The 24,706-nt window shown below is 42.5% G+C and overlaps 1 protein-coding gene across 1 annotated transcript in view; it reads right to left on the bottom strand.

Annotated features, from left to right (window-relative positions):
- tfap2d (transcription factor AP-2 delta (activating enhancer binding protein 2 delta)) overlaps positions 1–24,706 on the bottom strand; it is a 239,008-nt gene that overhangs the window by 194,968 nt on the left and 19,334 nt on the right. The window lies entirely within an intron of this gene.

The raw sequence follows: 24,706 nt of genomic DNA, 5'->3' as shown, positions 1-24,706 counted from the left end.
TGTATGAACATACTCGATATTCATAGCAAGAAACATGCCAATTACTGGAATAATTTTCCCACAGTAAGGATGCTTGGATATTGACAATGTTCATACACTTCAAAACAAGTGTGAGATCAGGATAAAAATTTGTCTTCGGAACAACAAACACGTCAATACTTCAATATAAGTTAATGGAAATTGAGCAAACATACCAGTATTGCCAGAGCACTAAGAATGGTGACAAAGCTATTGTTCAATAGCCAATGTGAAATGGACAAACCCACTACTATTGCTCCATTTCTGATTTCATGACTTACTTATTAAATTGAGTCATAGAGCCAGCCATACAGCATGGAAAAATACCCTTTGGCCAAACCTGCCCACACTGACCAACCTACCCACTCTACACCAGTCCCACCTACCTACGCTTGGTCCATATCCCTCTAAATCTATGCTATCCTTATCCTTAAATGTTGCAATAGTGCCTGCCTCAACTACCTCCTCTTGCAGCTTGTTCCAAAGGCTCACCACACTTTGTGTAAAAAAGTTACCCCACGGGTTCCTATTAAATCCTTCCCCCCTCACCTTAAACCTATGTCCTCTGGTATCTCTGTGTATTTTTCCTGTAGACCAAATATCATTAACAAGAGTTCTAGAGGCACTGTTTAATCTTCAGTTTTGCTTCCTTAATCTTAGATAGCCATTTTTTCAGGTCTTCATTTTATTCTCCCATTTTCTGATAAAACCTTGTTTTGGAGACTGCTTCAAAAAATAACTAAATTTTAATAATCATGACCGCACATAATCCTACATACCAAGAGAACCATCCCAAAGGAAACCCACAGGACAGGGTGAAATCAGGAGATTAAATATCCATCACAGATCTCAGTAGGAACTTTAACTGAACAGAGGTTCATTTTAAATTAGATTAAATGATAAAAAGTAAATTGCATGAGTAATGCATCCAAGTAAGTTATATTCATAATTGATCAGTGAACAAAGTTACTCTTAAGGAAGTAACATGGACACACACCCAAATATGCACGTTGTCTATCATCTGCTCTTCAGTGAATGAATCACAACAGTATCACAAAGTAATTATTTAAAGGGATCTTTTGATTCTAGCACTACATTATATTAGTTGCATTGCTAGGACAGGCCAATGAAATGTGGATTCTGGACATCACTCATCCATTCTTAATGCTGCTTCTGATCTCTTGTTAGGTGATCCAAGGATATTCCAACTGTTTGTAGGAATCATCAAAATCGAGTTATTTAATAATAATAATAATAATAATAAATGTTATTTTCGGGCGCCTTTCAAATCTCAAGGTCACCTTACAAAGATTAAACAGAAGAGAAAAAAAAACATATAGTCGGAGAAAAATAAATAATAAGGACATCATCAATACACAAATTAAAGATAGAAATCGCTCCAAAGACACAAAATAAATCAAAAAAATAACACACAATGCGAAGAGAGAGCAGCGGCAGCTAAAGCGCGCCAGCGTCCACTCTCTCTTCCGACAGCCATCCTGGACACAGACTAACAAAGTACCTCACAGAAAAATCATCCCCCCACAATGGTTACCACTGTGGGGGAAGGCACAAAAGTCCAGTCCCCAACCCCAGTTCTCCCAAAAGTCAGGCCTATTAAGGCCACCGCTGATGCCTCAACGGAGGCCCGATGTTCCTGGCCGTTCTAGCCGGGTGGTCTTGCCCCGGCGTTGGGAGAGTCCTCACAGCGGCTGGGCCACCTGGAACGGCCGCTTCCTAGCAGGGTATTGTCGGCTTCTGAAGCCGACAAGGACGCACCGAGTTGGAGCTCCCAGGCTCCCGATGTTAATGTTGGCGCCGCCCGCTCCGCTCCGCAGACCCACAGCTCGGAGGTGTTGCTCTTGGCGGTCCAGCTCACTGGAGCGGTGACCCAGGTAAGGCATCGCCCGCTCCGCTCTGCGATGGCGCTCCAGCGCTGTGCCGCCACCGAAGCCGAGGTGCTGGGCGGTCCCCACCAGGAAACGGCGCTACAAGCCCGTTGGTAGGCCATGAGGACGGGTCGACGGGCAGCCCCGAGAAAAAGCTGCCTCACCGACCAGGTAGGGACCTAGAAGTAAGGTTACTTCCTTCCCCCCCACAATAAGAAGTCAATTTCTCCGAAAAAACGACGAACAAAACTAACTAAAAACTGAAAGAAAAATGAATTAAACGGACGGCTGCTGGTTAGCAGATGTTCCCCAAGATGGCTCGAACTGACTCTCAAGCATCAGCGATTAGAGCATCAACAATCTAAAATGTTGCTACTTCATAACACAACAATCCTGCAACGGCGTGATTTGTGTGACCATCCATTGATTATTGGACAATATGGATGTGGACAGAGTGGATGTGGAGAGGATGTTTCCACTAGTGGAAGAGTCTAGGACTAGAGGTCATAGCCTCAGAATAAAAGGACATTCTTTTAGGAAGGAGATGAGGAGAGATTTCTTCAGTCAGAGGGTGGTGAATCTGTGGAATTCTTTGCCACCGAAGGCTTTGGAGGCCGTCAGTGGAGATTTGTAGGGCAGAGATAGATATATTCTTGATTAGTACAGGTGTCAGGGGTTATGGGGAGAAGGCAGGAGAATGGGATTGGGATGATTGAATGGCAGAATAGATTTGATGGGCCAAATGGCCGAATTCTACTTCTATTCTTTACGACCTTATGACCTTAACATCAATATAAAAATAACTTTGCATCAAAACCTGACAAATCAGATGCAGTCAATGAAAAGAATAGTGTAATTCAGCCATGACTTCAAACATCAGCCATGATGTATGGAATTTGCTAGACTAATAATAAGGATATTTGTGTTTCTCCTTGACCTTGAGAAACTGCATGTATAGGAAGGAACTGCAGATGCTGGTTTAAACCGAAGATAGACACAAAAAGCTGGAGTCACTCAGCGGGTCAGATAGCATCTCTGGAGAAAATAAATAGGTGACGTTTCGGGTCGAGACCCTTCTTCAGACTGAGGAACATGCTGCAACTCCCAGTAACATAGGCCCTATCTGCTTTGTGACCACTGTACATATGTCTGGCCATGATCACATAGACTGCTTATATCGGTGGTAAGTGTTATTATTTTCTCAGTCTTCTTAAGTTTAAAGTTTAGTTAAATTGCATCATAAATATTTCTCACTGATTTATCCAGTACGTGCTTATTTCAACAGCTTGTAAACCAATTACATGTAAATATGCAATCACTGGCTGTCAATATATCTGTATAAATGCAAACCTGTGCATTTACTGTTTTACTACTTGCATGTGCTAAAATGAAGAAAGATGGATAGGACATTATATTAGCCATTCTTATTCAATCTCAGAGGACGGTACATTTTGCATATTTATAAGTCATTCATAAATATGTTTCTCCATTCAGTTGAACTGCGTTTTTAGGAAGCAGGAAGTGAAATTAAAGGAGGTGCTAATGTTAGTGATAAATTATATTAATTCTGTTGCAAGCAACTTATGACTGTACCACAATATCATCCATTTGTGCTGTGAAAAGATTACAAACCACTTGTTCCTTTCACTTGTCACCACAATAAAATTGTGGCAAGCTCCTGGGATTTGACTGTAATGTACAGAGCCCAGGGCTATGGGTGATAGAACCCTATAAACTGATATGAAAGGTCCCTAATTAAGCACTTAGCATTTCAATGCTGATATCACTTTGCCTTCCCTGCCAGCCATAGATGTAGTTGGCATTCCGTCACCACCGATAGGGCCAGCAAAATGACTAACGTTAGTTGAGTCGAGTCTTTTGTACTGCAGGGAGCAGCCCTGAGGCACATCCTGATCCTGTGACCCTCCGATTCTGTTCCCTTGCTAGAGGAAGGTGGAAATCAGATCTGACAACTTTGCACAGGCAAAGTTTTTGAGATTAGGCTTAGGGGAAAGTTGTGATGACAGTGACTGTGGCTTGAGTGATCTGGTTCAACTTGTCATCTGCCTCCTCACACATCAGATTGGGGTAGTGGAGCAGAAAAGCAAGTATATTTACAAAAATAAAGCTACCTATAATTAGAAAGCCAATGCCGCTTCTGAACTTCAGCAAGGATTAACACCTTAATCAACCTAGTACTAGCAGATAAATAAAATGAGTGCAAAATTGGATGGCTCCCAAATGTGGGTATGGGGATGGTGATGCACAATTAGCTCAACACACCAAATTTGTCATGTCTGCTCACATAATAATTTCAGTGTGCAGCCAGTGCCAGCCATATGGTTTAATGCCTGATCAACCCAGCAGGGGCATAACTGTGTGCGTGGCTAGCACTAATTAGCATTCGGCTGCACTACTTAAAGCCGGCTGCCCCTTTTAAAGGGGAGATGGATTGTGAGGAAAAAGATATAGCGAACTGAATTTACCCAGCTTAAGTTGACCAGTTAATTAGTTAGTTTAGTTTATTATCACATGTACCAAGGTACAGTGAAAAGCTTTTGTTGCGTGCTAACCAGTCAGTGGAAAGACAATATATGATTACAATCGAGCCGTTCACAGTGTACAGATACACGATAAAGGGAATAACGTGAATAATGCTTAGTGCAAGATAAAGCCAGTAATGTCCTTATATAGACTGTCCGAGGTCTCCAATGAGGTAGATAGTAATTCAGGACTGCTCTCTAATTTTGGTAAGATGGTTCAGTTGTCTGAAAACAGCTGGGAAGAAACTGTCCCTGAATCTGGTGGTGTGCATTTTCATATTTCTATATCTTTCACTGGGTGGGAGCAGAAGAGAGAGTAGCCAGTGTGCAACTTGTCGTTGATTATGCTGCTGGCCTTGCCGAAGGCATTTAAGAAAGGCATGCGTAGAATGAAACTGCAGATCCTCGTATATACCGAAGATGAACACAAAATGTTGCAGTACCTCAGCGGGGTCAGGCAGCATCTCTGAAGAAACAGGATTAGTGACGTATCTCTATAGTTAATGGTATCCATAATTTTTCAAACAGTGCAAGTAAAATTTGCACAGGAAGTGTTGAGATGGGACCCTGCATCCACGAGAGGCAGTAGACTGACCTAAACAGTAATCGGGAGAGATGGCAATGCCAGCTAATGCCAAAAATAAAGCCTTAAGCACAGGGGGAGGGGAGGGGAGGGCAGAAGATCAGTGACCTCACTCAATAGGTCAAATTCAGTGCAATCAACTACTAATTACATTCGGGTTGCTATACCTTGACCCAAGCCAATAAATGGGTTTTGGCTAGTTAATGTGCAGCACCACGAGGAAAGTAATAATGAAGACATGTTTAGTCTACTTACTCATACTCATACTACCAAGACTGGCATGGAGGCTGATCTGCACGCAGAGTGTCCTTGGGATCAAGTGAAGTGTCCTTGGGATCAGAGTGAAAGCATTGGGCAGGTGCCAATTTTGAAATAAAATTGAGCAGGTGCCAAGGACTGGGGCACACGTACATTCCATTGCCGTGGACTTTGATGAGAGAGACTGCAGGAGAAAGCCGAGCCATTTTGAAATAACTGGTGTGCTGACAGACCCACAGAAACCCCATGTGAAACACATAGAAATACAGCACTATTGCTGCACAGGGATTTTCACAGAACCCAGAGACAATTTTTTCAACACTGAAGTCGCGAGTTCATCCATTGGCACAAATGCAGACCTGATCATCACGCCGAGCTTCCATTACAGCACAGGCAGAAGCCACCTGATGTTTGATTGCTGCAGTGGCACATCACACTGCTGTCACATAAGCTCAGGCAGCTGGTATCAGTATAGTGGTGTTAAAAGGGGCTTGTACAGTGTCAATCTGTCCCCCATTAGATTACTAGGGTTGCTGTGATATCACCCCAGGTAAGCGGCAATGGCTCCATGGGGGAATAATTCTGCTATCCTCAGGGTGAGAGAGTTTGTAATCCCAACATCGTCACTCCATCTGTGTTCTTGCTGCTGCCTGTCAGCAAGCATGCCCAGATTACTACCATTCATCACGACACTCCAATTGCTTTCCAGGCCAAGAGGCAGTTGTCCATGGTTTATGACCATCTGCTGTTCCTGTCATGCAATCCAGCAGACGTCAATCAGCCATTCTGCAGCTATTGAGGTTGCAATGCATTAAGTAGAAAGATAGGCACTAAGCAAATGCATTGGGATGATTTAATGCAATTTGGCATGGTCTGACAAGTTGGCAAGGTCCCACCTTCCTAGAACAAGACTGACGTTAACAACCTCCATTCCTCTCCCTTTCACACCCTCCTCTTCTTCTGCCTCCAATTCTTTGTTGTCGGTTTTTCGAAAGTGACGAAAGAGTGTAAGAAGGAACTGCAGATGCTGGTTTAAACCGAAGATAGACACAAAAAGCTGGAGCAACTTAGCGGGACAGGAATGGGTGATGTTTCGGGTTGAGACCCTTCTTCAGACTGAAGACGAAAGAGTTGTTGTTTTTAGGGAGGCAGTTCAGAGGAGTTAGTGAACCCAACACCGTCCTCATCAATGGAGCTCCCGAATCCTTATGGGCAGAGTGTTCCATATCATGAAGGGTCTCCAATGCCTGTTGTATATGAAGTAGTATAAACGTCTCTGGCTCTTAAACTGGTTCTGTGATTATATGACATGGGGTGCTGGGGATACCACCAGGGGTGCCGGGGAGATGGCAGCCCTGCCGGCAGTCTGTTCGCTTTTTCGTTCTATTTGTTATTTTTAGTTTGTTAAAAGTTGGTTTTAATTTTCTTCGGTACGTTTTATGAGGGGGGAGGGGTCGGGGGAATTTTTTTTCAAGTTCTTACTTTCCCGGAGATGTGATCAATTTTCGGATCACATTCCCCGGGCTCTGCGGCCTACCATTGCTGGTGCTGGAAGCCGCCTCGGACTGTAGTGAGCCCCACCGCGGGGCGCGGTCTTAACATCGGAGCGGATCCCTTGCCTGGGATCACTCCCACCGCGACCACCGTGGACTTACCAACAAGGGCTCGCAGTCTTGGGTGAGGCTAGTCGGGAGCTCCAACGCCGCAGAAGGTTCGACCAGCCCCGACGCGAGGTTCGATCGCCCGGCGCAGGGGAGGTAACAAACCCCCGATGCAGGAGCTGAACTACTTGACGTGGAGGGCCCGAACGCCGCCGGCTACGGGAGTCAAGACCATCTCGTCAACGGAGGGCTCAAGGCCCCCGACTGAGGAAGAACAAAAGGAAGGACTTGAACATTATTTCGCCTTCCATCACAGTGAGGAATGTGTAGGAGTCACTGTGGTGGATGTTCATGTTAAAATGTATTTTTGAGTGATTTGTTGCTTTTAATTGTATGACTGACCTGGCCAATGAAATTCTTCATATGTTGTAAAACATACTTGGTGAATAAAGTGTGATTCTGATTCTGATTCTGATTCTGATATTCACTGCTTCATATTTTATGTACTGGTTTAATTATCATTAAATAGTGGTCTCCTCGTTCATTACATTACAGAGTTATACAGTGTACAATAAGCAAGCAGCCTGTGGTAGGTCTATGTTGGAATGAACCCAAATCTTTCAATATCTAAAATGCTGTTTCGAGCATAGCTATAGCACTTAGAACAGAAATCTGATGAAGGCAAGATGTAATTATAAATCTACATATATCAAGTTAACTCTTAATTACCCTATGAAGAATCTGACGTACAACATTCAAAATCCATTAAAAATGAATTAAACCTATAGAAATGATGCACTATAATGTGCAGAACTATATTCTATACTGTATCTTCCCTTATCCTTTATTTTATTGTGTGTGTGATATATGGGCATGCAAGTACAATAATTATATACCTTAGAATGGCTGAATTGTTCCATTCAGATGTACAAGATACATTAAAGTATATACAACTGAAAAAAAACATCTGCTGATTCCTATCTTTTTCCCACCTGGGTGTTCCTATTCATTCAATTAAATGAGTTACTGGATCCTGTACTAGGTTTAATGCTGTGCGGGTAGTGTGGGGAGCTTTTTCAGTGACACTGTAGGATAATTTAATAACACTGTTGGTTCAGTTGCAGACTACTGCTGCAAAATGGCTGCAAACCTTGGCCAGCAAGCACCAGCCTTTCATATGCAAGCAGGAATCCTGAGATCACTGTCACCTACAAGGATATAGGATGACAGGTCCCTAGGGATTACGTCAAACCCCCAGTAGGCATCTGCCCATTTCTTTTGTGTCTTTCAACGCAGATGCTGCCTGACCTGCTGAGTATTTTTTTGTAATTTTGTTGTATGTATATTAACATTTGAATGGAACATTTTTGTAATTCCTGTAGAATTTTCCATTGTTTCTGGAACTATGAATGACACAAGTGAGTACCACCAATCATCCTCCTAAGCTTTGGGAAATCTGTCTGTTTGACAATTGTGTTTTGCTAGAAATGTTCATTTTGTGAATAAAGATGAAAGTCTTTGTATTTCATCTGTGATTTAGTGCATGAGTGAACAATATAGGGCCAAACGATCTCTTTAGAAAGAATTGCAATGGCAGGTGACTACAATCCCTTACGATGCAAATGGCTGCAGTGTTCTTGCTGCAGGAGCACCATTCCACATCTACTTACATATTGACCCATAGATTTTACCCTCGGCCTTTGCCGACAATAATGCCAGAATCTCCCAGCTTGGTCATTGATATCCAGTCATCTGCAAACAAAATGGCTTCACAGATTCGTCTTTAAGGATGGATGAGAATGCTAATTGATGAAATAAATGTTAGCAAAAGCAAAAATAAATGTTAGCAAAAGCAAAGGCAACAGACACTTTAGCACCTGTTTACTATTAATAACCAATGTCAAATTTCCACCCTCGACAGCTAAGATAACTTAATGGCTTAGTGGTATGAGCAACCTGCGGAGTTCATAGATATGCAAGTTTTATATTACAGGAACTTACTTACATGAAACTTTAAAGTAAATGATGGGACAGATTTAAACATTAAATACCTCTTTGGGCACTTGAGATGCACCTAAACACAACCTGCTGAGTGCTTCCAGTAGTTTCTGTTTCTGAAAATAGACACAAAAAGCTTGAGTAACTCAGCAGGTCAGGCAGCATTTCTGGAGAGAAGGAATGGATGACGTTTTGGGCTGAGACCTTTCTTCAGACTGGTTAGGGATAAGGGAAATGAGAGATATAGATGGTGATGTGGAGAGATAAAGAACAATGCATGAAAGAGATGCAAAAAAGTAACGATGATAAAGGAAACCGGCCATTGTCAGCTGTTTGTAGGGTGAAAATGAGAAACTAGTGCGACTTGGGTGGGGGAGGGGTAGAGAGTGAGGGAATATCAGGCCTACCTGAAGTGATAGAAATCAATACTCATACCATGGGCTATAAGCTGCCCAAGCGAAATACGAGATGCTGCTCTTCCAATTTGTGTTTAGCCTCATTCTGACAATGGAGGAGATCTAGGACAAAAAGGTCAGTTTTCGCTATAGCTTGACATACATTCCAGGATCATGTCATTGATTTATGTCAAGTTTGTCAGATACTGGCCAACACAGTAAGATTATCTTTCCTGTCTTCTGAATACCTCTCAATAGTAAAATATTATTTTTTTCTGAGCTAATTAGATTTTGCTTTGAGGTAAATTATAAATGTTAACAAAGTGAAATCTGTGCGCTCCACAGATAACTGACTTCAGGGAGAAAGACACCAGTGATTGGCAGTGTCACTTTATAAATCCCACTGCTGGAACAACCCTGATTGGTAATTCTTTTCATGCACTTTTGACATTTGTGCCCTGGGCAGATTGGGCTGAAATTTGAATATTTTTTTTAATTCGAACAGCCAATCCCTGTTGGATTATAAAGGAACTGAAATTCTCCCATTCCCTTCATCCAAGAGCAATTGGCAGTCCAAGGATTGAAAAGGACAAGGTGAGAATTATTTATTTATTTATTAATACTACAACTGATTCCCAACCAGATGTTCACAGTTTCAGGCCCCAGGGCTGGTTGTCACTCTAATCTGCCTGTCAGAGTTGGTATGGGTTTTGTCAGTTCGTTACAGGATTAAACCTCTAGGTGGCACAGTACAAAGAAGCACCACTCTTCCAAGGAATTGAGGCAATTGGTTACCTGCCTCGCTGAAAGGAATATCAGAGAGAAGAATCATTAAGAAGTCTAAAGCCTACATTACCTCTCTGCACAGCTGCCTGATCACATATAACTGAAGGATGGCGTATCCTCTTAGAGGAGAAATCAAGAAACACAAAGCAAACAGGGCACGGACACGAGTCCCTCAGATTCAACAATCTTCTGTTATTGCTGAGCATCAATGTTTTTAATGGCTGCAAAAACAAACTGCAAATATGCGGAATGTTGAATAATGAAAAATGAAGGATAAAATAACACAGGTTAAAAAAACTGAAAGAACAAGATAAGTTAACATATTCAGTGTAGTCATGAAGGAAAATTATAGTATTAAACTATCTACCTTTTTATTTGTTGCCCTTTGATGTATTTATAGCATTTCCCTGCGATTTAACATTGTAAAACACAGGATAAAGTTTACTGTAATTTCATCTTTCAACAGGTCCAATCAGTTTCATCTTGTTAGTTGCATGGAAGTCAGAAATAAGCAAAAAAGACAGGAATAGAGTGTGGCTGGGAAGTTATAAACCTGACGCAGGGGGCAGCAATTTCATGAGTGTGATACACAAATGAATTATTGGCTCAACATGCTTGAGGAGATTTCGCAGTGGAGTAGACGAAGGAACTGCAGATGCTGGAAAAATCAAAGGTAAATTTTATAGAACTATAGAAACATAGAAAATAGGTGCAGGAGTAGGCCATTCAGCCCTTCGAGCCTGCACCGCCATTCAATATGATCATGGCTGATCATCCAACTCAGTATCCCATACCTGCCTTCTCTCCATACACCCTGATCCCTTTAGCCACAAGGGCCACATCTAACTCCCTCTTAAATATAGCCAATGAACTGGCCTCAACTACCTTATCTACCTTCAATTTTTCCAGCATTTGCAGTTCCTTCTTATACATTTCGTCTACTTCATTGCAAAATCTCAAGGTAAGCCTTCTTTGAAGAAGTTCTCCTACTCTCTCCGAAGACAGTGTAACAACCTCTCACTGCCCCCCACATGCCCTCTGTGATTCCCCCTTCCCTCCAACTCTACGACCACATCATAACATCGTAATCACAGACTTCGCCAATTTCAGGTAGTCCTTGCTTTTTCCCTCTTCCCCCCCTCCCCCCTTCCCAGCTCTCCCACAGCCCACTGTCTCCACCAATTCCTTTCTTCTTCTCGCCCCCACCACCCCCACCCACATCAGTCTGAAGAAGGGTCTCGACCAGAAACGTCACATATTCCTTCACTCCATAGATGCTGCCTCACCCGCTTAGTTTCTCCAGCATTTTTATCTACCTGTGTTGGGTAATATGGTTAATTTGTTCCATTTATATGGAGAATCAAATGGTAGCCTAGCTTGGGGAGGCTGAAACACTACAAAAAGAGTTTCTGAATTTTCACATCACCTGAATTTTATTGCATGAATGTGAGTACCATGATCTCATCAACATTTTCACAGCTTACTGAACCCATCATTTAGTATCCCCAATAGATTAGGGTGTGGTCTTCTTATTTTTGAGCTAGAGGCAGGAAACATGTTCCCGATGTTGGAAAAATCCAGAAGCAGGGACCACAGTTTAAGAATTAGGGGTAAGCCGTTTAGAACGGAGATGACCTACCCCAATTTTCTATCCATGTCAGCACTCTACCCCCAAAACCATGTACCCTAATTTTGCCCACTAATCTCCGATCTGGGACCTTATCAAATGCTTTTTGAAAGTCCAGGTACACTACATCCACTGGCTCTCCCTTGTCCATTTACCTAGTTACATCCCCAAATAATTGCAGATTAGTCAAGCATGATTTCCCCTTCGTAAATCCATACTGACTCGGACCGATCCTGTTACTGCTATCCAAATGTGCCGCTATTTCATCTTTTATAATTGACTCTAGCATCTTCCCCACTACCGATGTCAGACTAACTGGTCTATAATTCCCTGTTTTCTCTCTCCCGCCTTTCTTAAAAAGTTGCATAACATTAGCTACCCTCCAATCCATAGGAACTGATCCTGAATCTATAGAACATTGGAAAATGATCACCAATGCGTCCACAATTTCTAGAGCCACTTCCTTAAGTATCCTGGGATGCAGACCATCAGGCCCTGGGGATTTATCCACCTTCAGTCCCATCAGTCTACCCAGCACCATTTCCTGCCTAATGTGGATTTCCTTCAGTTCCTCTGTCACCCCAGATCCTCTGGCCACTAGTACATCAGGAAGATTGTTTGTGTCCTCCTTAGTGAAGATGAATCCAAAGTACCAGTTCAACTCATCTGCCATTTCCTTGTTCCCCATAATGAATTCATCATTTCCAGTCTTCAAGAGTCCATCTTTGGTGTTAACTAATTTTTTCCTCTTCACATACCTAAAGAAGCTTTTACAATCCTCCTTTATACTCTTGGCTAGCTTACCTTCGTACCTCATCTATTCTCCCCCTATTATCTTTTTAGTTATGTTCTGCTGCTCTTTAAACATTTCCCAATCCTCTTGCTTCCCGCTCATCTTTGCTACGTTGTACTTCTTCTCTTTTATTTTTATACTGTCCCTGACGTCCCTTATCAGCCACAGTCGTCCTTTACTCCCCTTGGAATCTTTCTTCCTCTTTGGAATGAACTGATCCAGACACAATATTATTCCCAGAAATACCTGCCATTGTTGTTTCACTGTCATCCCTGCTAGGGTATCTTTCCAGTCAACTTTGGCCAGCTCCTCCCTCATGGCTCCATAGTCCCCTTTATTCAACTGTAACACTGACACCTCCGATTTATCCTTCTCCCTCTCAAATTGTAGATTAAAACTTAACATATTATGATCACTACCTCCTAATGGCTCCTTAACCTCAGGTTCCCCTATAAAGTCCGGTTCATTACACAACACTAAATCCAGAATTGCCTTCTCTCTGGTAGGCTCAAATACAAGCTGCTCTAAGAATCCATTACGGAGGCAATCCACAAACTCCCTTTTTTGGGGTCCAGTACCAACCTGATTTTCCCAGTCTACCTGCATGTTGAAATCTCCCATAACAACCGTAGCATTACCTTTACTACATGCCAATTTTAACTCCTGATTCAACTTGCACCCTATCTCCAGGCTACTGTTTGGGGGCCTGTAGTTAAGTCCCATTAGGGTCTTTTTACCCTTACAGATCCTTAGTTCTATCCACCCTGACTCCACATCTCCTGTTTCAATGTCACCCCTTGCAAGGGGCTGAATTTTATTCCTCACCAACAGAACTACCCCATCCCCTCTGCCCACCTGTCTGTCTTTTCGATAGGAGGAATCCCGTTGAATATTCAATTCCCAGACCTGGCCCTCTTGCAGCCATGTCTCATTAATTCCCACAACACCATACTTGCCAATTTCTAACTGAGCCTCAAGCTCATCCACTTTATTTCTTATACTTTGCGCATTCATATTCACATTGATTTTGGTATTCATCTCGCCTCTCACACCGCTCACAATTGGCCCTGACCTTACTTTCTTATCCCTTCTTGAACTTTCCTTCCCATTAATTCAGGGGTCCTTTGTAATTTTTCCTGCAGCCACTTCCTCTTCAACTCCACCTTCACACTCCCAATTTCTCAATCCCTCCCCCCCCCACTATTTAGTTTAAACCCACATGTGTAGCCCTAGCAAACCCGCCTACCAGAACTTCGGTCCCCCTCCAGCTAAGGTGTAACCCATCTCTTTTGTACAGGTCACCCCTACCCCTGAAGAGATCCCAGTGGTCTATAATTCTAAATCCTTGCTCCCTGTACCAGCTCCTAATCCACACATTCAGATCCCCTATCTCCCTGTTCCTGTCCTCACTAGCACGAGGTACAGGAAACAATCCAGAGGTAATCACCCTAAAAGTCCTGCTTTTCATTCTTCATCCTAACTCTCTAAACTCGTGTTGCAGAACCTCCTTCCTCTTCATCCCGACGTCGTTTGTCCCTGCGTGCACAACTACTGCCGGCCGTTCACCTTCCCTCTTGAGGATGTTCTGAATTTGGTTCATGATATCTTGAACCCTGGCACCAGGGAGGCAACAGACCATCCTTAAGTCTTGCCTGGCGCCACAGAATCTCCAGTCCGCACCTCGGACAATGGAATCACTCACCACTATGGCTCTGCTCGATGTGGGTCTTGCCGGTTGAGTCCCATCTCTAGGATTGGAGCCGCCGACATGTACATCGCTCGGACTGGAAGCGTTGTCTCCCCGACAGCTCTCAAGAGGGCGTACCTGTTTTCATTAGGCACAGCCGCCTGGGGTCTCCTGCACACCATGGTTACTCCCCTTTCTCTGTCATACCCCTTCATTCTTCCTGTAACCTTGGCATTACAACCTCACTATAGGTCCTGTCCAAGAAACTCTCATTTTCCCGGATGGCCTGAGGTCATCAAGCTGCTCCTGCAGTGACCCAACACAGTCCTTTGGGAGCTGAACCTGGACACATTTACCACAGTTGAAGCAGCCAAAGGCTCCATTGGTGTCCCTGGTCTCCCACATCCTGCAACCATCACACTGAATCATCTTACCCATCATGTATTCATCGCATCCTGTCCTCTCCAGCTTTTTGCGTAGTCTCCTCTCCTCAGCCTCCTCGCCAAAGACTCACACTTTTCTCATAAGGCACCCTCGAGCCAAATACTTGCTCTTTTCTCACAAGGCACTTCCCTCGACAAGGCGCTCCCCGACAGCAAACCTTGCTTATATTGGCTGATAAATTGCCCAATTAGCCACTTAACCAATTAACCAATTTGAGAATTGAATTCCTCAGCTAATCACAGATGCCGAACTTGAAGGAATGCGTTCTTAGCTGGTCGCGCCCGGTTTTAAACTAACCGCTCCTGAAAGGGAACACAAAGAAACTCCCAAGATTGTGGATGATCAGCCATCATCATATGGAATGGTGGTGCTGGCTCGAAGGGCCGAATGGCCTACTCCTGCGCCTATTGTTTATTGTCTATTGTTTATTGTTTATTTATATTTATTGTTATAGAAATCCTTTTGCTGCATTTTTCTTCAGTTCCTGGGCCAGCTCTTCACAACTATATTTTTAATGAGTTATTTGTATTTCAAAGTAGAAATCCAAAACTCCAACACCAGCATGGGCTAAAGTTAGCAACATTATTTTCTCTTCTGCTACTGGTTGCTCCTATTCTGCAGTTCCCTGCTTTGATGAAGACTGTGATCTGTTTGCCCACACTGCTTGGCATCTCTACCCTTCAGGTGTGTTTGTTCTTTCTCTTGGATTTGGCTAAAAGATCAATAGAGGAAAGAGGTTTAAAGGCCCTTTATGGGTATGTTTTTTATTAAAAGAGAAGACGTGGAAGAGTAAAATATATTCATTATGTTGATGAGACACTTGGATAGCTGCTTAAGTAGGCAAGGTGTGGAAGGATACAGATCTAATGTGGGCACATGGGATTAGTGTAGATTGTCAAAAAGGTCAAGGTGCCCACCTTTATAACTTTGTGATTATATGACAGCACTCAATGAAGACAAAGGGGTTGCTTGGATCAAAATTACAGGCCTAATGCAGGCAAATTGAATAGACATCAAGGTTGGTATGGACAAAGTGGGCCGAAACTGCACATTTGTGCGCTGTATAACGATGACTGTGAATCTATGATAGTCTATGATATGCAATCTTGCCTGACTCCAGACTTGATGGGAAGTTTTCCATTTCTTATCTGTTATTTTGACCTCAGTTACTGATATCTATGCAGAATAGTTATATCCACATTCCTCATTGAAAGCCCATTTTGGAGGGTATGTCCATCATGTACATATGTACATACAATATTTTGCCAGAGACCTTCTCCGGGTCCAAGCTGAGTAGGCATGTGGCCAGCCCCATGAATCACATGTTGGCAGTGGTATCCCTAAGCAGTAAGTGATGGATAGATATTTACTTGTTGGGTAGACAGGTTTGGTGCAAGTGGATGACTTGTTCCAGAGCGGATTTGACTTGCTATGACCTTGGACAGTTGGCGATGACCTTGGGCAAAAACCTAATAATCCACATTCTACAGTAACATGGGTCACTATCTTTTGATATCCTTCCTCTCTCCCTTCTGCTTATAGATGTGGACAATGATGCCCTTACTCATGGATTTTGACAGGCTGCCATTTAGAATTGTACTTATCCAACCTGTCTGGGTCCAACCAGTCCTGGGGAGCTGAGTACAACTTGATCTGTAGTGGTTGGCTCTGGGAATTGTAGTCATTTCAAAAAGATGGATGGAACTAGTCAACTGGTCTGGGGACAGTGGCTAGTCCAAACCTTCACACTTGCTTTTGTTCAAAAACATCAAAAGAAGTTAATCAGTTAATGCACATAAATTGAGCAAAAACCTGAAGTTACAGTGCCAGAATAGCTCAGTATAATATCCCTCATAGGGATTGAGCAGGCTAGGGCTTTATTCCTTGGAGCACAGGAGGATTTGTATATTTATAGATTTGTACAAAATCATGAGAGGAATGTATCGGGTAAACACGCAGAGCCGATTGCCCAGAGTAGAAGAATCAAGAGCCAGAGAAAATAGGTTTAAGGGGAGGGGGGAAAGATTTAATGGGAACCTGAAGAATAACTTTTTTGCACAAAACTTTGTGGGTGTATGGATTAAGCTACCGGAGAAGGTAGTTGAGACATGTACTATTGTAATGTTTAAGAAAGATTTAGGTTAGTGAGATATGGACCAAAACCAGGCAGGTGGGACCAGTGTAGATGGGGTATGTTGGTCTGCATGGGCAAGTTGGGCCAAAGAGTCTTTTTCCATGGTGTATGACTATTATTAATAAATATAAAACTCGCATTAGTACAGCAGAAGGATATCACTTATCACTTTAGAGCCCAGACAGCATACATGAGCTGTTGTTCCTGTTGCAATATATCAAATATAGTGTCAATTGATGCACAACAAGCTCCAGTAGAAAGTATGGTAAAAATTATCTGGTGATTTGTTTTATTGATGCTGATGGTAAACTATGGGCGAGAAAATTGGGAGAATTCCATCATTCTTGTTCAAAAGAGGGTTAATGGGATCTTTAATGTCTACCAAAGGGGAGGCAGAACTTGTCCATCAAGCTTTTCCCCACTATTGCTCTGAAGTACGAACCTCGATTCTGTGTCAAGGTAATGAAGTAGGATTTGTGGTCTGAACCTTTGATTCAATAATGGAAACATCAACATGAAGAGAAATATAGGAACTGTAGGAGCCATTTATGGTTAGGCTTGCGACTGTTAGCATATTATATTAATTTGTCTAGATATATCTTGCAGTATTATTTTGGATGTTTGGGGGTGGTCATTAGATGCGCAGAGGGGTATATATATATATATATATATATATATATATATATATATATATGGGTATTGTGGACAGGGAGTGGCAGACCAGGCACAGGGAGGGAGGACATATAGTTTTCACTAGACCGGGAAGAACAGCTAGCTACAATTTGTATACAGAGTAAGGAAAGCCTGGTACGCTCATCTCTTTGTTTGTACATCTACTTCAATAAAGAACCACTGGAAATGACGACTTGAAAATCTGTTTTATCTGGGCTGCGTAAGATCACTCCTATTTACCTGTGTAGTAATGGCAACGGAAAGTTGGACACTGGAAGAGTCGGAAATTTGCCATTACAGGAACCAAATGAGTTATAATTCTGTGAAGATTCCTACTATATGATCATACATCTATGCAACTCTTTTGTAGCAGTACTATTTTAAAGTGAATTACAAACAAAAGATTTGAACATTTGCACTTGTAAAAACACTTAAACCTGCAAGCGAAACCAAGTAAATGGAAAGTAACATGATCAATCTTTCTCTATATTTTTCACAGCACGAACAACGTGCTGCTCACCGTTTGATTTTGGCCAAACCTGTCTTCAGTGATTCAGTTGCTCGTCTTTCAAATTGGGAATTATGAACTCTCAGGTGGCATCAGAGTAAAGTGAATAACATCAGTTGCTGACCTTAACCATGTCCCATCTTGAGACCTTGTCAGTGGATTGAAATGGTTTACACTAGGTAGAATCCCTGTCAATGGCCAAACATGGAAATGTGCACATTATCAACCAAGTTTGCTTTGATGTCATAGCGAAAATGTTTTGACATTTAAGTAATCAGTGATCAAAAAAACTGCTTTCATCTCTCATGTGCTAGGAATTGGTTTTGTTTAAGCAACTTCAATGAAATAACAGGCAGGGGATGGAAGAGTGAGGATTGAAACTGCTTCTGTTCTGTAGTCACAGTTCTGAATGCAAGTCAAGCTGGAAGTAAACCTCTGGCCTAGAATTTCATTGAACATTATCTACTGGGTTAGAGCAGTTACTAGCTAGTGCAGGAAAAGGGGGATTAGTAATTAGTGGGAATTTGGGAAAGGATCCTGACTGGACATATTGGTAGCCCAGCTGACAGAATGGATCATCTTAATTCAATGCAATATGGGATCTGGCATTGCTGCTTCTCCCAGAATCACATTTGGTTAAGTCTAGACAGATTCCTAGTAGTTAGCATTGCTTTGTGATTAACATAAACAAAGCATGATGAATGAAATGCCACAATGTCCAAAAGTAAGGAATCTGTTTTTTTCAAGGTGAGAAGAACAAAGATTAAAGGAGATGTGCAGTGCAGGTGTTATTTATATACACAGCAGGTGGTTGGTGCCTGGAACCACTGTGAGCAGTTTTGGGCCCATATCTGATGAAGGATGTCCTGGCAATGGAGAGGGTCCAGAGGAGGTTTATGAGCATGGCCCCAGGAATGATTGGATCAGTATATGATTAACATTTGATGGCCCAGGGCTTGTATTCACTGGAGTTTAGAGGATGAGGGGAAAACCTCATTGAAACCTACAAAATAGGGAAAGTCCGGATAGATTGAATGTGGAGAGGATTTTTCCACTAGTGGGAGAGTCTTGGACCAGATGCCATTCTCGCAGAATAAAAGGATGTACCTTTAGAAAAGAAGAGGAGGGATTTCTTTAGTCGGAAGGTGGCGAATCTGTGGAATTAATTACCACAGACAGCTGTGAAAGTCAAGTCAATGCATATTCTTAATGTGGAGATTAACAAAATATGAATTAGAGAGGGGGTCAGGGATTATGGGGAGAAGGCAGAAGAATGGGGTTGCGTGCAAAAGATAGATCAGCCATGATTGAATGGCAGAGTAGACTTGTTGGGACGAAAGGCCCAATTCTGCACCTACAACTTACGAACATATGAATCAGCAGGCAGGGTGATGGTGGAGGTAGATATGATAGGCACTTGGAATGGTATGGATCATATGTAGCCATACGAGATTAGTTGGCCTTATATGCGGCACAGAGCAATGTAGGCCAAAGGGCTTGTTCCTGTGTTGTACTTTTCAATGTTCAATGTTCTGCAATGATCAAAAAAATTGCAGATGCTGGGAATCTGTAATAAAAACAGAAAATGCCGCAAACACTTAGCCAGTCAGGCAGCATCTGTGGAAAGAAAAAAAGGGTTAATATTTCTGATTGAAGATCAAATCGGAAAGGGCACTGCACTGATAGAGTTAGATGTGGCCCTTGTGGCCAAGGAGATCAGAGGGTATGGAGAGAAGGCAGGTACGGGATACTGAATTGGATGATCAGCTATGATCATATTGAATGGCGATGCAGACTCGAAGGGCCAAATGGCCCACTCCTGCACCTAATTTCTATGTTTCTATGTTTCTATGATATATACATGAATGTCTCACCATGTGACTATCTAAAGGGAACTCAATGGTCTTGGAAGAAATTCTGGCCTAAGTAAAGTCTTGATTAGTTCAGTTGTCAGTGGTTTCTGGGGAGAAGGCAGGAGAATGGGGTTAGGAGGGAGAGATAGATCAGCTATGATTGAATGGCAGAGTAGACTTGATGGACCGAATGGCCTAATTCTACTCTTACAACTTATGAACATGAACATTTTCAGTTAAGACATTGCAGCAGGCCCAAGAATGTAGAGGGAAGATAGCCAGTTCAATTGCCTTTGGCCTGTAGCCATTGTTGCATTTTAGGAAGTCAAACCAGGCCAGGACCTTTGAAGTGAATGAAAAGGAACAGGAGAGTATTGTAGAGCAGAGGGATCTAGGACTACAGGTACAGTACATAGTTTCTTGTAAGCCACAGGTAGGTAGGGAGGTCAATAAGGTTTTTGGTACATTGGCCTTCATCAGTCAGGGTACTTTATAGAAGTTGGGATTATATGTTATATTGTACAACGCATTGGTGAGGCTGCATTTGGAGCAGTGTGTTCAGTTTTGGTCGCCCTGCTATAGGAAGGTTGTTGTTAAACTGGTAAGAGTGCAGAGAAGGTTTATGAGGATATTGCCTGGACTTGATGGCATGAGCTATAGGGAATGGTTTGGCAGGCTAGGACTTTACTCCTTGGAGTAAAGGAGGATGAGGGGTGATCTTATAATGTATAAGATCATGAAGGGAATAGATAGGGTGAATGCACAGGGTCTTTTTCCCCAGAGTAGGAGACTCAAGAACCAGAGCTCATATGTTTAATGTGAAAAAGGAAAGATTTAATAGGAACCTGATGTTTTCCATGTTTTATGATTCTGTGACTCCGAGTAGAAAGATGTGAGAGGGAGGGGTGAGGAAAGGGTTGGCGGTTGGTAAGTGGAACCAGGTGATGAGAGGGATGGAGCCATATTCACTTGGACTCTCAATCCCCGCACACACTAGGGACAATTTTACATTTACACCAAGCCAATTAACCTATATACCTGTACGTCTTTGGGGTGTGGGAGGAAACCGAAGATCTCGGAGAAACCCCCTCTCTCCTTTCCTGGTCACTCTATCTCCTTCACAGAGGAGAGATTACCAACCGATATGTACTGCAAATCAACTGACTTCCACAGCTACCATGGCTACATCTCCTCCTACCCTGCCTCTTGCAAAGACCCCAGTCTGAAGAAGGGTCATGACCCAAAGGATTGCTTGTCCATTTTATGCTACAGATGATTCATGATCTGTTGATTTCCTCCAGCATTTTGGGGGTTTTTTTTGGCTCAGGAGGGGATGCCGGCCAGATGAGGCAAGGTGGGATAAGGAGAGGGGATGGAGAAGGAAGTCAATGGTTTATTGTCTTCCAGCCTCTGCCTCTAACTCCACCCTCCACACCATCCCTGGCTCAATTTGTCACTTTTACTTTCCCTCACTATCTATCACTACCTATCTTCATCCATCCCCTCGTTACCTGGCACCATCTGCCTATCACCCCCCTCCTCACCCATTTCCACCTATCACTTGTACGCCCCTTCCTTATCTCTCCCCATATACCACTTCTTTATACTGGATATCTCCCGTCTACACTCTGTCCTCATGCAGAGTCTTGACCTGAAATGTCAAGCATCTCTTTGCCTCCACAGATGCAGTCTGACCCGCTGATTGCCTCCAGCAGTTTCTTATTTGCAAAAGACTTAAGTGATCACATTTAGTCGATTTTGGTTACTCTCTGGAAATTTCTCCAGTTTCTGAGCTCTCATGGAAAGTCCAATTGCATGTTTTAATTTTGACAAAAAAAATCAGATATTTATTTTTAACGTTGTTTTGTTCCTGTTCACAATTCCTGCTGCATTTTAAATATATGGACAGTTGAGGTAAACACTGATGATTCAAAGACTGTGAACAACGAGAACGAACAACCTTCATAAATCCCAGTCGACCATAAGTGAACCTTGATACCTTCCTTCCTGGTTCTCACCACTGACTTGAAGGTTAAAGCAAAGTGGGAAAAAAATAAATTCTGCAAAAATGAACCGCAAATTCTGTTTCCCAGGCAACTCGCAAACATGAACAGATCAATTGTTAATATGTTTTCCCATATCCTTTGCCCACAAATTACTTATTCAGTCTGCAGCTTTGGTACAGGAAACAATACTCATCCTGCAACATCTTGTATCAATTGTGCTAGTTGTTTTTTTTAATGCAAGGCAAGGTAATAATTCAATACCTGATTGATTTGACTTGTACATGACTGACAGCTCATGGCCAAAACTCCAGTGGGGATGCTTGTCAGGATGTGTGTTGGACGGAATGTTCATCAAAACCTCTCTCTACCCCCCCTCCACCCCTCCACCCCCGCTCCAGGGGTCAGAGAAGTTCTTTATATCTTGTAATTGATAAAGAGAGAACCCTCATTCCAGTAGCCTGACTTGATGTGTGGAAAGTTTGTTAGTTTTTAGGTCTTTGGAGAGAAGTAGCTGCTGTCTTCGCTCACCCAAATATAGAATGAGGCTCCCAGAAAGTGGTCCAGCATATTTATTGTATTTGTATATCTAAAAGCAGACGGTAGTGGTGGTGGGGTGTATTTCTGGCTGGGGGTCTATCAGCAGTAGTGTTCTGTTTGGACCTTTGTCGTTTGTGTATATAAATGATTTGGGTGAAAATGTAGCTGGATTGATTGGGATGTTTACAGATAGCACAACATTGGCAGAGTTATGTCTAATGTGGAGGGTTGTCAAAGGATTTGGCAGAATATAAATCAGAAGGAAATATGGGCAGAGAAATAAATGGTAGAAGGAATTTAATTCAGGTAAGAAATGTTGCACTTTGCATGTCAAATGTCTGCAGTAAATGGTTGTACCCTGGGGAGCACTCTTGTACAGAGGGATATTAGATTGCAAGCCCATATATCCCTGAAAGTGCTGGGGGAATGGACAGGTCAGGCAGCATCTGGGGAGGCAATGGACAAGCAATCTTTTGGATGGGGTCTCTTCTACCAACATGTAGATAGGGTGACAAGTCAAGTCCAGTTTACTCTCACTTACAGTGATGTACAGAGGCAATGAAAATCTTGCATCATAGCCATATATACTCAAACACACAGGAACCTAAAATACACACAATCACATAAATTCTGCTAGACAGTGAAAATAATTAAGATTATGTATAAAACAAAGCATTAGTGCAAAATACAATTTGAAAAAGAAAATCCATGGGAGTGCATAAAGTGGTGCGTAGTTTCTGTTGCCAAGGTAGGAATGGGTTGTACAGATCAGGTCATGGATAGGACATGTTTGGAGAAATATGGACCAAATGCAGGCAGATAGGACTAGTGTAGCTGGTACATGTTGGGACAAAGGCCCAACTTGCCCACAACTTACACTGTATCACTCTATGACTGTCAGTTCAAATACTTGAGGAATCGTAAGAAAGTAACTATTCCTGAACCTGGTGGTGGTGCAGCTTCAGATATCGGTACCTTTTGGCTAATGGTAGTAGCAAGAAGGGGTATTTAGCCGGATGATGGAGATCCTTGATGATGCTACTTTCTTGAGACAGCGCTTCATGTAGATGCTTTCATTGGTGGGGAGAATTGTGCCTGTGATGGACTGGGTTGAGTCCACCACTGTCTGCAACCTCTTCCACACTAGTGCATTGAAATTGTCATACCAAGCCAACATTTAACTAGTCAGGGTTTTTACTGCAATTCATACTGCAGTTTGTTAGAGTTTCAGGTGCATTCCTCTTTAAGCAGCTGAGAAAGTAAAGGTACTGAGATGCCTTATTCACGATTCTCTGTGTTGGGCCCAGAGGAGCTTATCTGAGAAGTTAACGCTGGAAGTTGAAGTTGCTAATCTCTTCACCGCTGACCCAAAATAAAAAGTGGTTAAAAACAAAGGCACAAAGTGCTGGCGTCACTCAGCAGGTCAGGCAGCATCTCTGGATAACACAAATGTGTGGCATTCAGGTCAGAACCCTTCCCACTTTGTGTTTTGCAAATTTGCATCTGCAGTTCTTTAGTATTTCCAATGAAAAGTGACGTGGTCTCCCGATTTCCCCTTTCTGAAATCAACAATTAATTCCTTGGTATTGATGATGTCAAATGAGCAGTTGTTATTGTAGCCACTCAGCCAGATGTTCTATGTCTCTCCTGTACACAGAGTCATCAATACCCATGATTCAAACAAAATCATAGTGTCGTCAGCAGATTTATAGATGCCACTGTTCAGGGTATTAAGTATAAAAGTTGCAGCTACACAAACTTTGGTTTGGCCTTGTTTGTGGGATTAGCTACAGTTCACGTTGCCACATGAAACAATGTGGAGGCTTGAAAGGTTCACCATGATGTTGCTGAGGCGTATTAGCTATAAGGAGAAGCTGGACAAACTTTTCATAGATTTGTTGAAATGATTTACTGGTAGAAATTAAACTGTGTCTCAGTTGGTGAATCTTGCTCATAAGATCATAAGATCATAAGTTATAGAGTAGAATTTGGCCATTCTGCCCATCAAGTCTACACTTCCATTCAATCATGGCTGATCTATCTCTCCCTCCTAACCCCATTATCCTGCCTTCTCCCCATAACTTCTGACACCCGTACTAATCAAGAATTTATCTATCTCTGGCTTAAATACAGTATATCCACTGACTTTGCCTCCACAGCCTTCATTGGCAAAGATTTCCACATCCACGATCCTCTGACAAAGTATATTTCACTTTATCTCCTTCCTAAAAGAACATCTTTTAATTTTGAGGCTATGACCAGTCCTAGACTCTCCCACTAGTGGAACTAGTGTTCTCTAGTTTACTGAGGCCAGAATCACAAAACAAATTGTTGATAGTGTTGAAGGTAGTCCAGCTATAGATTGCAACAATAA

The sequence above is a fragment of the Leucoraja erinacea genome, chromosome 5 (genome assembly GCF_028641065.1).
Source record: "Leucoraja erinacea ecotype New England chromosome 5, Leri_hhj_1, whole genome shotgun sequence".
Classification (NCBI taxonomy): domain Eukaryota; kingdom Metazoa; phylum Chordata; class Chondrichthyes; order Rajiformes; family Rajidae; genus Leucoraja; species Leucoraja erinaceus.
The sequence above is the reverse complement of the archived record's forward strand: the minus strand, read 5'-3'. Positions and strand labels throughout refer to the sequence as shown.